Source organism: Carassius auratus, unplaced genomic scaffold, assembly GCF_003368295.1.
Source record: "Carassius auratus strain Wakin unplaced genomic scaffold, ASM336829v1 scaf_tig00016505, whole genome shotgun sequence".
NCBI lineage: Eukaryota > Metazoa > Chordata > Actinopteri > Cypriniformes > Cyprinidae > Carassius > Carassius auratus.
The window spans coordinates 1-12,500 of record NW_020524680.1 but is presented as its reverse complement, the minus strand read 5'-3'; the positions used below and the strand labels follow the sequence as shown (position 1 = coordinate 12,500).

At 36.9% G+C, this 12,500-nt stretch overlaps 1 pseudogene; it reads right to left on the bottom strand.

Annotated features, from left to right (window-relative positions):
* Positions 1 to 5,695: 5,695 nt before the first annotated feature.
* LOC113075226 (heparan-sulfate 6-O-sulfotransferase 1-A pseudogene) lies at positions 5,696 to 6,871 on the bottom strand (annotated as a pseudogene).
* Between the last annotated feature and the right edge of the window lie 5,629 nt (positions 6,872 to 12,500).

Here is a 12,500-nt window from a genome sequence, read left to right as displayed (position 1 = left end):
GTGGAGAGATATACACAATTAAAAGAAAAGACTGACAGCAGTACTGCAGGATTTTTCTGTGCCAGTTTATTGGACTGGGACTCAAAATCTGCTGCAATATCTTTAAATAGACAGGACATGTGGAAAAAAAGTGACAGTAGGTGCACACAGCCCAGAATCCTCTCTCATCACTCACACACACATATATACATGCACGCAAACACACATTGCACTTCCCAGGAGAATACATATTTATAGATACACACACATTGAGGTCTAAAGGTCTAAAACCACCAATGGAAATGCCTCTGTTTAGCATTTTTCTGATTTAATTGCCTTCTTTCATTATTGCTAATTTGACAGATTAAATGAAAAGATGATCATATTGTGAGATCCAGTGTGAAGCGCTTAAATTCACTGAAGAACACAAATGACTAGCTGATTTAAACTAGTTTAAAACCAGAAACAGTGCTGACAAACAGGAGAAACACTGTGAGAATCAGTACAGTCAGAAGGCTTTTCAATCTACAGATCGCCATCATTTAGCATGGATTTACTGTAGCAACACTAACCGAACCATGATATTGTGGCAGAAATGTGGGATATTCATATTTCATTTTCTTATAGTATTAATGTAGACATGAATTAAATGCACTAAAATGGAATATAATTACTGTTGCTGTAATTACTGCGTTTTGTCTAAATAAAAGATGTTTGAATGATTTGTGTGATACTAAATGTATTTAGACTAAGAGAGCATTTCTAGACAAAAAGAATGTTAAATATTAATATTGCAGCCTGCAAACTGTGCTGAGACAAATCTATTTTGTAAGGAAAATGCCTGGAAAGGTGTATAGAATTCAAAAGCGTGAATTGTTTGTCATGTTATGACCATAATGAGCAGTTTAAAACCACAATTAATATAGTCTGGTTTCTACAACTTTCAAAACTCTAGATTAAAGATTTGAAATGTATCATGATTATTCCGATATCAACTGATATGAAAAATTTTATCATTATCATTTTTTTCCCCGGTATCACCCAGCACTATATACAATTAAATATATTAGGACTTATTTATATTACTTTTTAATTTAATATTTGTACATTTTTTCATGTCATAACATTGTTTGTTTTAAATTGTGCTAAAACCTTTTTTTTTTTACTAACTTTTTTCTAAATTACATTTTCAGTGTGGTCTAAGACATTTGGAACCCATTCCATACTAGTTTCCATCTATTTTGTCTGTTTTAATAATTACAAAGATGTCACATCTTTCTCTCTCCATGATCTCGAATGCAAGCTCACAGGGGCCTATTATGATAATTGGCAAATTACCCTTTGCAGCTCACAATTGTATGCCACTATAAAGTACAATTTCATTTTCCCCCAAAATAATCACAATAAATGTCGAGTTTAACAGGAACATGGCAACATGGTCTCGTACCCCATTGGCACCTTGTCATTTCAAGTAAACGGTGTCTGCTTGATCACTGCGTCAGGCCTCCTACCCAGGCTGCCCCCCCAACTGGGATTCTATCTTCATCTGGTTTAAAATGAGAAATCATGGCAGATACATTACTTAAAGAGACAATTCAACCATAAATGAGAATTCAGAATAGCTACATTTCAGTCACTTCCTCGCACAGTAACTTGCACGGCTATATAAAAGCAGCACAAGAGTCGCATGGAAAACTTTTGTGATTCTTTTAGAGTGTGACAGCCTTCGTTGTTTAAAAAAGGCAACATGGATGTTTTGAAAATCTCAAGAAGAAACTTGAAAAGTCCTTTTTGAAAAGAGTTCAATGTGTTTTAAGAGAGAATGTACAGTATTTTGACCAATTATTTATTTTATTTAATACATTATTTAAATTTCTATTTGATATATTCTATTCTATTCTAATTTGATCATGCTGTTGTTAAATGTAATTTTTAGCAAATCTCAAAATGAAAATCCATTTTTCATACTGTACATCATAATAGGGCTGCACGGTGTGTCATTTAAGCATCGATATCGCGATGTACGAATCCACAATAGTCACATCGCAGGATGTGCGATGTAGGCTGTCGTAGTTGATCCGTTAATCATTAACTGTACGGGCCATCTGCTCCCAGCCCTTGACGAATGTGATTCGCAGAGAGCGCGAGAGAGCGAGAGAGAGAGAGAGAGAGAGAGAGCGCGAGCACGAGAGAGATAGAAAGAGAGCGCAAGCATGAGAGAGAGAGAGAGAGAGAGAGCGCGAGAGAGAGAGCGAGAGATAGAATGAGAGCACGAGCGTGAGAGAAAGAGAGCGGGCGAGCAAGCCAGCCCCGGCCGCACGCTCACCGTCTTCAAACAACACGAGCGCTGTCTTGCTCTCTCTCCCTCGCGCATATTAATCAATTGACACAATGGTGTCGATGTTTAAATCATTTAAAATGAAAATGTAAGTGTGCTCACCCCATTTTTGTTTATACGAAAAATTTGATTAGATTTCATATCACAATATATAATCGCAGAAAAATAAAATATCGCAATGTCATTTTTTCCCAATATCGTGCAGCCCTACATCATAATGTTGCCTAAATTCACTGGTCACATTTTAACTGATCTTAAGTGTTTTATTGTGGATTTATTTAAAAACGTTGTATAAAATGTAAATATCAGTGATCAGTGATCAGTTATAACATAGAAAATAATTAGAAGTGTATCATTATCTTTTGTGGGTGACAAACAGAGAGCGTCCTCCTTTCTGCTGAGTTTGCGGAGCATATCATAGACACAGACCCTTCATTAAACAGGCTGCATACTGTTTAGAGCAGTGGAGCCAAAGACGGATAATCTACCGTTGGGAGTGGGTGGGTGGGTAAAACACAACCACTGGTGGCTGATTGCACACACACTCGCTGTGGGAAACATTTTCTCATACCTCACACCCACACAAGACGTCACTCTCCTCTGGTCACCATTCACTGGTCTATCAGAAACCCCTGTGCTTCATGCCTGAGAGCAACACAAACTACTCGCCAGATGGCCTCCTGTCTAAAACCGGTGCCTCGATGAGAATGTGATGATGCACATCTCGTTAAGCAATTAAAATGCCCCCATTGCTCTCACGTCCACCAGGTCCCTGGGGGAGTGGCACGTTGAGAATGTGATTTGGAAAATGTAACTCTAGAAATCCCGACAATCCAAATAAGACCTGTGTGTAATTAAAAGCTTGTCCTTCGCCACGTTAATGGCAACGAAGAGGAGAGCAAGCGAGACTTCCAAAGTCTAGGAGCCGAGAGAGATTTAAATGTAAACAAGCCCGTTACACATAACAGGCATACAGATTGGCACAGCTGTCAGATGGCTTCCTGCATGTTTGTGGGAATGGCTTTGGCCTCCATGAATTAAAACTCACTGTACAGACAACAGGTGTTAAACCCTGTGCTTTGGTCGCCCAACATGCTCGTAATCTCATGAAGTTAAGACTGAAGCCCTGTTTACACCAGTGCGTTTTCGTTTTAAATCGGCATTTTAAAATGAAAACAATCCTCACGTACACTTGCGTTTTCACTGCGTTTCAGAAATGTTCTCCATCCACACTACACAACCGCATGTCACATGACCATTCATGCAGGTACAACACTGAGCATGATGTTATTGTTTACACGGTCATCAAGGATGCACAGAGTGAATGTGGGCAGCCACGCCATTGTTTTTTAAAAAGTCTCAGTTTTCACAATGAGGAAGACGAGGGTTGAAAACACCAGAGAACAAAAGGCTTAACCATGACAAAGGTTATGTGTTTTAAAAATGAAAACGCACTTGGGTAAACATGAAGAGTTCACATCTCAGAATATTTTATACAAAAAAAATTCAAATAAAATTTTTGATGACCAATGCTGATATCGTAGGGAGCAGAGTGTTTGGTGGTTTTTATAAAGCCGATATATATGATATCACACTATTTCATTTAAATGGCAGTAAAAGCATTTAGCAATGACACATTTACCAAGCAGAAAAACTGATTTTAATTACCATTAAAATGAATGCCAATCCCTGTGATATCTTCAATTACAAATATGGACTCAGGAAACTTTGTTTATTTTATTTTTTATTTTTTTTTGCTTGAAGGCCACTTGTTAGAATGTGAATGTGAGAATAAAACAAAATAGTTCCCATTAATATTTTGGTTTAAAAACACAAATCTAAAAACACAACCATCTCAAGACAAACAGCCCAGCAGTCCTCAGCTGTTTAAAATCTCCACGAGAGATTTGACGGGTCGTAAACCACACCGCTTTTCTCAGTCTCGTGACAGCCATCATGACTCAATTGCCATCAATTACATAAAAATGTTATTTTTATTCAGCCTTTTAATTTTCCTAAAGCATCCAAATACAAGTTCTGAGCATTTTTTACAGATTACTTTTATAGCTTCGAGAAATAGCAATGAACAAAGTTTAAGTTCACCCTACATTGGCCCTTTGAAATCACTGTAGCTAATGTAAAAAGAGCGCTTAGATCTGTGCAACAAAGCAGCATATCAAATCTGAATTATCTATGCACGGTATTTTCAGTCTAATTATCAGAATTATGCAGATAGTAAAAGCGCAAGATCAAAACTCCCCTCACCTATTTTACCACTGACCCTGTGCTAATTTCACAGACAAAACGAACATGTACACGTGTGATGAATTATGGGAGAATAGCACTGGTGTGGTATGTCTGCCTTTATCACAAGAGAGATTAATCAAGGAGAGGACTGTGCATCCATATCAGTGCAGCATTCCTAAAGTCGCCAAAAGCAACAAGAGTAATGGCATCGCTGTGATACGAGCGATGTTGTACACTCGAGGGGATGTTGGATCTAGACGGTGTTCTTTCAGGAAGACGAGTCGGCTGGTGATTATTTGCTAAATCTGATCTGATGTATTTGACTCTGCAGAGCTTAAATTATTTAATCTACAAAATCCTTTTAAAAAACTAAAACAGTCTATGGACATGGCTCTGAGATGGATTTCACACCATTGCAAAACTAAGCGTAATGCAAACAGTAACCTACTCCAATGCCAACTTGGGTCTTGATGCTTTTGTAAAACCATTACATGTGATTGGTGAAAGATAATTAAGTAAAATTTACAATTTGTTCCCAGAAAACACAGATGACACTAACTACCAGTGGCAGGTTATTCCTGACATGACTGCCATGGAGCGATCTGATGTGGTAAGTCCTGTAACCACTATCCTAGCAGCCAGTGCTCACTATAGTGTTTACAATAGACTGTTTTACGACACAGTAATTTTCCACCTCCATCACTGAGAAAAAAAGCAAGTTATGTTTCTACATAAAATAGTAGGATAGGCACAATGTTTGCTACAGTAACAGTTTCTTTTCCGAATTTGTACATTTAGTAAAATACTATGATATAACTACTATGGTTTCCATGTTCATTTCTGAAAGGTTGCCATCCAGTTTCATATAACCACGTAAATCTAACTGACCTCAACATCATTAGGCTCTTAACCCTGTGTCACTGTTAACCCCAAGTAAACTTAATCCTAGGTAATCTTGTTTCATCTTTTACATTACTTTCTCAATAACCCTGCCAGTTAACATGTTTGTGTCAATGTTTGGCATTTTAATAATTTTACTTAAAACGCTTGAACAGCGCTTTAAAGTTTGCGCGGCATATGCAAGCGCGTGAACATTTAAGGTAAACACTAGGACATTTATGATTGGTTGTCTGTTGCCTAACACTCGGTGTTTTGTGGCATTGCATTTCAGGGTTAACCTAGGGTTAAAAGCAGTGCTAACATTAACCCGGAGTTAAAACCGGCCTTTACCTGGGGTTTAGAAAGAGGTTGACCCAGGTGTAGGATTAAGAGCCAATATAAAGAGTAATGTTACAGTCTTGAATTTCGCAGATGAGGGAGGGCAAGTTGTTTCCTTACTCGCTAAAGTTCTTCTACACACTGGCTGTGTCTCAAATCTAGAACAGAGATAGTATTTTGTGGCTCCACACGGCTAGGATGCCCCAAACATCTTGGTAGAGCTCATTGGGTTTCAAGCCACAACTAACACTTCATATAAAACAATTCTGTACAAGCATCACCTTTGGTTTTTCATCCTGCTCTCCTTTTTGTTCAAAACCCCCGGGACGCAGTTGGTCAGTTCGGTCCAGTCCGCGTGTAAACCACAACTCCAACCGGTGGAGAACCGAGAGAAGAGCCACGTTTCTTTCCTGTTGGGTCGGTAACAAGTACACTTCTTCTGTCCCGGTCTACAGTCGCACGGAACCTCCAACCTGACATTCTGGACCAGGTGCCTCCCGAACGTGGTGCCGCCGGTCTTCTGGATGTGGAGGAACACGATCACATCATCCCCTTTGATTTCAAAATCCACAGTCCGCTCCAGATCCCTGATGGGGAAATAGTATTTCTTCACGTAATGCGGATCAGGAGTCGGGAAGAGATCCGCATCGTCTTCCAGCATGTACCCGTGCGGAGAGCCGAAGTTCATCATCCCCGGAGCCACGTACTGATACAAAATCAGCATGAACAGAACCGATCCGACAACGATGAACAGAAATTTACTGCTCCTCTCAACCATGTTCCTTCCAGTGAGGAGGTTCATGTGTTACCATTTCCCGGTTGACTGTTTCTTAGGGTGTCTGTCTCCATATAAACACACGGCGGTCAGAGCATCGCGCGCGGAAACTGAATCGTCAGACACAGATCAGAATGAAAACGGCCGGACTCATTGCATAAGAAGTGTTGCAGTATAGGATCCAATACGGCGCGATCTCCCCTCCTTCCACCACTGTATGTCACAGTGTGTTTAAAGTCTGCGACACATCGCTGGGAAGCTCCTCCAGCAGCGTGCACAGCGACACCCACTTTCCCAACACGCGCGCGCTCCACGCTCTTAAAAACAAACGGCACAATATTTAGTTTCTAATGAACGCCCGCAACTCATATAGCATTGTATATTTCTCTAAGCGGCGTGTTTTCCCAGAAAGCAAAGCAGGCAGTTTATGAGTCGCTACAAAGTTCCTTCTTAAAAATAAATAAATAAATAAAATAAATGAATCTGATATAATCGACGGTTAAAAATAAAATAAAACGGTAACAGGTGCATGCATCTGCCTGAACACAATGAACTAGTTACAAAGTGAACAACTTCCATACTCACTACTCCCAAATTGAATCTTGTAATGATTTATGCATTTGTTTGTGTTAACTAATTAACTCAAAGAAACTGGATTTTTTTTATTATTATTATTTTAAAGAAATGAAAATAATTAACAGTGCATAAACTTGAGACTTTTATTTAATAAACAGCAGTTAGTATGAGTACAAATATTAAATAAAACAACAAACAAAATATATAAAATTATATATTTTTTTTATAGTCAACGGTAAGTAAATAAGCAAGAAAATAAACAGTTTGTGTCTACTTATGATATAAAATACAGCAAAGGTACAAATGAAAGTTTTCAAATGCTTTAATGACTATTGCTATAGTCACTCAAAATAAAAATAAAAATTCATTTAAAAAAATGAATTTATGCAACAGATTAAATTGTATGATAATAAACACTGTTAAAGAAAAACTTGCCTTAAAAGATAAAATGGAAATTTGTCATGGAGCAGTCAAGTATAAAACAATATTTTTTATGTGTATGTTCATCTCTGATAACATAAAATCATAACTCATTTTTAAAAGAAGAGTTTGTAAAGAATGAGAGACTGCTTTTTGACTTGTCACAGTGAACCATAAAATCAACAGGAGAATCGATGAGCTATGTAGTATCAAGCCTGCACTCTCCATCACAGCTAGCGGGCGGTATTGAGAGCTCTGCTGAATTGTATAAAGAGATCTCTAAATGTTCATTGCCATTTGCTTTTGATTTTGCCCCATGAATGTGCAAGAGTAGCATGCCTCTTGTAATAGATTTTTATTAGTAGTAGTAGTAGTAGTATGTTGTTGTTGTTTTGTGAAAAATTGCATTTAGGCCTATGTTGAGAGAAGCAGGCAAAAATAAGTTAATGAATTCTATAAATTCTATGTTGGCATTATACACAATTTACTCAGACATTAATCATATTTGCCTCTTCCACATCAAACTACAAGTGAATGAAAGGCTAAGTAAACTCACTGACACCATTCAAAACATCATTCTACTAAAACTATAAAATTAATGTTAATTAATTAACTCATATATCTCTCTCCTCAGAACGGCCTGATCGTGTACAAATTAACTCAAACATATGATGTTTGCAACTAGCTCGCCTAAATACAGCAAGCCAAATTAACATACTTTTATTTACAACTACAGCAGCCTCCTGAAGAAAGCCTGTCATTTGATATCATGATTATTGTGCCTGGAGACCCACTGCATAATGAAGCAAATGCTTGTGTGTGGCTGATCATTTGTGGCTGAGGAGCTTCACTGAGATCAATTATAAAGTGTGTCCTATGGTTCTCTTCTGCAGACACAACAACTCTAGTTTTCACATGGTGGGCTCCATTGTGCAGAACTTTTTCACTTTTAGAGTATTTCTCCTTTGTTTTAGTAGATTCAGTGCACAATATTGATGCATTGTATGTATGCATTGGTTGAAGCTAATGTTAGTGTATACTAGAGGTGCCAGTTGTCCTGTATAGTATGCAATCGTCCCATGACTAACCACATGTAAAACCATTTTAAAATACTAGGCATCACACACTTGCCAACTTTGTAAATGGTTACAGAGATAAACTAGAAATCATTCATTAAATGACTGAGGATCATACCCTAGCAGGGTGATCAATTTGACCATTTTGCAAACATTATGGGAATATTACTTTTGAATGTTCTCTGAGCATTCCGAAACAAGTAGTAACATTTAAAAACATTAGATTAACATCCAACTAAAGAGTTTTAGGAATAAAATGACATTACATGAAAAATGTTTTTTTACTAGAAATTTAGAATTTACCTTGGTTGGCTAAATATGTGTGTGAAAACCTAGAATGAAATGGTTTCTTTAAAACAGATAACAAAATTGTAAGTCGGTAAGCCAAAATGTGACATCTTTAGCACTTAACAGTCAAACAGTGACTCTTTTTATGTAGTTGCTAGCATATACTTAGAACAAACATGACATTGAGCAAATGACAACAACATTTTCATTTTTGGATGAAGTTTCCTCAATTGGCATGTGTTGTATAGAGAAATTTAGATTTCCCTGTTCTTTCCTAAAAGGAAGTCCAAACCTGATTTCCTTCACATGAAATTGGCAACCCCTGCTGCAGTGTGTCATATTGATGGAAGTATTGGTTTGCCACAACTCTCTCTGTTCCTCTGTTATTAATTGTTTCTGTTATGAAAGAAAGCAGCTTTTACTGTCATACATTCCTGCAACTGTTTTCAATTTGTGCACAGTTGAACTGAAGGGGAAAAGACATCTCTACCTCTTTTATACTCACAGGGCTGTTTTTGATTATGGCCTGAGACTTGCTTACTAGAGCACCTCTGACCTCTGGCATCAATGTGTTCTTCTACTACAGCGCATTGGAATGTTGTTTGTTGTTATTGTTATTTTTCTCCAAAGCAGAGCTTCGAATTGAGGATTTAGGTAACATTAAATCTCAAATTCATTACTAAAAAACTAAATGTATGGTCACAATGGATAGTTAGCTGACAACAACCATGAACATTTAGACTAAGATTATAATTCCTCTGAACACAATATTAATCCTAATCCTACATTGCATCTCTGACCTTAAGAGATATTACACATTTGTGTGTGTCTCGCACACTCATACAGTTACACATTTTAATGCATGAGATGACCAATGGTTAACTTCTTTATTCAGCTTCCAAAAAATACATATTGGATGTTCTGGCAAAGTATTTTTTTTTAAAACCCTGTTACCTCCTGGATTTAGATTATTCAACTGCCTTGACTAAATTAATGATGTGCACAATTTTAACAGCTACATGTGAGAGTCATTTAATTCCTTGTTTTACAGTGACAGCAAGATATAAGATCCATTTTTAAGATCTGTAAGAGTGAGAGAGAAATGAGTGTGAGGTCATAGTTACTGTGCGGAGCTATTTTTTTATGTCAACAAAGTTGCTGAATATGTAACATTAATGGACCTACAGATAAGGGGTGTTTCAGCAGACTGTGTGAGTATTGCTTAGCTCAGATGGACATGACTGGGGTACGGAGCTGTATTCCCTGCAGAAAAGAAGAGCAATGTCAGACTGGACACATGGAACCGGCCTGAAACTGAGGCCTGTGTGAATTTAGATGGTAAGAAATTCTGATGTAAGCCCTGAATTCATCTCATATGGCTCCCATTCGAGGAAGTGTTATGTGAGGAAGATGGCAAACTTATAAGAAAAGAAAAACAGAATCTGCACACATTCACAATTATATGATTATTTAATTTAAGAGATTTATTTTATTTTGTTTTATTACATTTATTTATTTTGCCTTATTCCATTTTGGAATATTTATTCTGATTGTTCAGTTATGGCATCAAGCAGTTGAACTTAATGTTTCGTACCTTCCATAGCAATGCTGCATATCAACTTTTATACAATACTTTCATGTTTCCCATAATCACATCGCAGACTCACACTCTCTTATTCATTCAAAATGGAGTTCAATTTTGCCTTATAGTCATATGTTTGTAATGAAACTAACCTCAGAGATCTCAGGTATAGTTCACCTAAAAATGACATTTTGCTGACAATTTGCTCACCTACAGGCCATCCTGGATGTAAATTTGTCGGAATGGATTTGGAGAAATTTAGCATTACATCACTCCATCACAAATGAATGGGAACCATCAGAATGAGAGTTCAAACAGCTGGTAAAAACATCACAGTAATCTACAGGACTCCACTTTAACAATGAACATCTTTTGTGTTCAAAGCTGTGTGTTTGGAAATCAGTCAATAAAGTGGATTAACCATCACTTCTGGCCAAAATTTGAGTCATAATCCATAATAACAGTGAAAAAGCCCCCTGTTGTTTTCTCACATCAAAGTCTGCTGACATATTTGTTTAGCAGTGTTTTGGACTGTTTTCACTTGTAAACTTGATCTGTGCATATTTATCTCCTAAATCAGACGAGGCGACTTTTAATGAGTCCAAGACCACATCTATGGTGCTGCATCAAATCTATCATAACAAAATTTAATTCCCCAATCACCAGGGGAGCTCGGGACTCTCACGAGATGCATTTGCTATTAAAAAGTACAAAGCAAAATGATCAGTGCCTGTCAATACTTACCTGCCCTATAGTGTTAGATTTTAAGGCACCCTTACTGGTGTTCTTGTTCAAGGCTATAGAATCACAGTTTCCCTGTTTTTTCTTTTAAACTTCTTTCTTAAGATGCTTTTCCCGACTTACCTCTTCAAGTGAGAAAACTTTCTTCGTCAAACACACAAAGAAGCCTGTATTTGTTCCCTAAGGTTTATTCATTCATTTTGGCAATGTTATCAAGCTGGCTAAATGACTGAATTATAAAATGAATTATTCATGCACTCTACCTGGAGAAGAGAGAAAGAAAGAGAGAAAACATGATAATGAAAAAGAGAAAAAAACATGATAATGAGAAAGAGAGAAACATGATAATGGAAAAAGAGAAAACATAATAATGCCAGCATCTTTGTCCAACCAGGCTGTATTGAACTAATGAAAGAAAAATCAGTCGTTGCAGCTCACCCAGGTGTTCTCATTTATTGTAGAGATTTCATATTATGAGCTGCTGATAGTTTTCATTTGGTTGTAAGTGCCTCTGTGCTCAAAGGTCACGTTGTGCTAGTCAAGTGATTTAACGTCTTCAGGAACCCCAGTGAACTTCTCATGTAAACACTTGTACCAACAGTCCTAAAAAGGAACAAGTACGACATGTGTTCTCTTAATTACACTGAAATTAAAATTCTGTCACATTTAACTAACCCCAACTTTAACTAATTTCACAGCGGAAATTGAGTTTTCTGAACTGAATATAGGTTACTAAGATACTCTACCAATCAAATGTTTTTAAATATATTTTTGAAAGAAGTCTCTAATGCTCACCACAGCTTCATTTATTTGACCAAAAACACAGTAAAACAGTCTTTATTGTGAAATACTTATTATAATTTAAAATAAATGTTAGATTATGAATTTCAGTGTTGCATCAAAATAAAATAAAAAGGTTCCGATTTGGTGCTCAAAAATATTTCTTATTATCATCAATATTGATATCAGTTGTTCTGCTTAATATTTTTGTGGACACGGTGATACTGTTTTAGGATAGCAAGTTTATTTGAAACAGACGTTTTGTTTGTAACATTATAAATGCCTTTGTTTTAATCAATTTAATACATCCTTGCCTTCCAAGAAAAAAATAAATCAAGATTATAGATGGCAAAAGTTATTTTACCCAAACTTTTGTACTAAAAGATTGTATTACCATGCAGCCTTTGCATTCTTCCTGCATCTTTATGGCACTGACGGAAGAGCAAATAAGTGAAGTGTGCCGTCATGTCTCCTCAGGGA